We start from the raw sequence: 2,155 nt of genomic DNA on the forward strand, positions 1-2,155 counted from the left end.
AATTCAGAGTCTGATGGAACTAAAAAACTTCCATACAGATATGTATTAAACCTTTTTCTGTTCAATACATTTTAGCTTCTTCTTAAAGTTATGCAATTAAGCTTTTGAAGCAACCACCGTCTGTAATTCTGCATCAAACGTATTTTCACAAGAAATTAAACTTTTCCTGCGACAGACTGGAGACCTGTCCAGGGTGTACCCCGCCTTCGCCCATCAGTAGCCGGGATAGGCTCCGGCACCCCCGCGACCCCGAAAGGGACACAGCGGTCAAGAAGATGGATGGATGGAATTAAACTTTTCTAGTTATTACTATTATTATTGTCTTTTATGCCAAATGTCCATTAAGTTTAAGTTAAGGTATATATTTTTATGTTATTCAGAATTTTTGTTTTTAACTCTTTAGTGATTTTATATTTTGTTGTACATTTAGGATTAATTAAAAATAACAAAAAAATACAATGATGTAAAAAGATGCAATGAAGTCCTAAATGACTCATAGTTAGACAGCACTGAACTGAACTCATTTCTAACAGAAAACATCTTAACTGATATTAAGGAGATTCACATAAAAAAGCACTAAATATTTTGTTCATGACAGATAACACAGACAGATGTTTTTTTTATCAAGCTGATGGTGCCACAAATATATTTCTATAAATGTGTGAAGGAGAACATTTAAATCTGAAGGTTTATTATTAAGTGAAACATCACCAAAAACAGAGCAGCAGTCACAGTGATTACATAAGCAGTTATTGAAAACTTGGTCAAAGGACCAGCGAACATCAAGCTCAGTGTCTCACATACTTCAAACAGAGCAGCTTTATTAGATTAAAGTTTTAATGTAAAAAAACAACAAACATACTTGTAAATACCAGAAAAACTAAGAAAATAGTTCTTGAAGATGTTGGAGCTCCTTTTCTTTGGCAGCTTTGAACTATCTTGTAGGAGAAAATTTTTCCAGGAACCTCTAAAGTTCAGAAGCAGTTCAGACTCAGTCCCAGCTGTCTACAAGCAGTGATAGTAACATTGTCTATTTCAGTCCTGACTAGAACTAGTCTTGGTGCTGCTCTCTGGCAGCTGGAGGTTATTGTAGAAGCATCACAGGCACTTAAAGGACAACCACACCCACAAAAACTGGAACAATTGTCATGCAGGGATACAGTTTGGCCAACATGACCTGTGAGGTAAGAACTAACATAGTGAGGAGCTCCAGAACACTCTGGTCTGTTTGACCCTTGTGCTTCTGCGGTTGTGGAAAGCTGAATACCCGTGCAGCAGAAATAAAAGGGAACTAACTTCAGCTTTTGGATAGGGAGTAAGGCTCTCAAAACAAACTCTGCAGTGTCTCTGGGATAAATTGGGCTTTGGTTTCAGTTTCTCATCAATGAAGCATCCTTCTGTAGAGGACCGCCTTCTCCTAACTGTTGGAAATGGCAGCCAACTTTATTTATAAAGCACTTAAATTGTCCATAAGACCCAAAGTGCTGTACAATCACAGAATAAAAGCCTTAAAAATAAGAAAAAAATGTACAAGAGAATGCTCATAAAAACAATGTTGATAAAACAAAACACACCACAGGCATTACATAAAAGAAAACACATTAAATGTAGAGGGACAGAGCAAACCTCTCACTGTGTATTAAAAGTCAAAGTAAAAAAGTGGGTTTTAAGAGAAGACTTAAAAACAGGCAGTGATGAAGACTCTCTAATATGAAATGGAAGATCATTCCAGAGTTTTTGAGCTGCATCAGCTAAAGCACGCCCCCCTCTGAGTTTGAACTTTGTTTTTGGTACTTTTAATAACAGTTGATCAGCTGATCTGAGAGGACAGGAGGGGACATGAGACTGCAGCAGCTCAGAGAGGCAAACCGAGAGAGGTAAACCGGTGCCAAGCCATGTAAGGATTTAAAAACAAATAAAAGGATCTTAAAATGAATTCTAAAATGAACAGGCGACCAGTGAAGTGAAGCTAAAACCGTGGAGATGTGTTCGTATTTCCACGTTCTAGTTAAGAGACGAGCAGCTGCATTTTGCACTAGCTGGAGTCGCTATGGCTGAGGTGTTATCTCCTGAATATAATGAATTACAGTAATCCAGCCTGGTGGATTGCGCTGCAAGTGCTGGAGGTGCATCACACCTTTGTACCTCATGGAAG

This window comes from Oryzias melastigma, linkage group LG19 (genome assembly GCF_002922805.2).
Source record: "Oryzias melastigma strain HK-1 linkage group LG19, ASM292280v2, whole genome shotgun sequence".
Taxonomy (NCBI): Eukaryota; Metazoa; Chordata; class Actinopteri; order Beloniformes; family Adrianichthyidae; genus Oryzias; species Oryzias melastigma.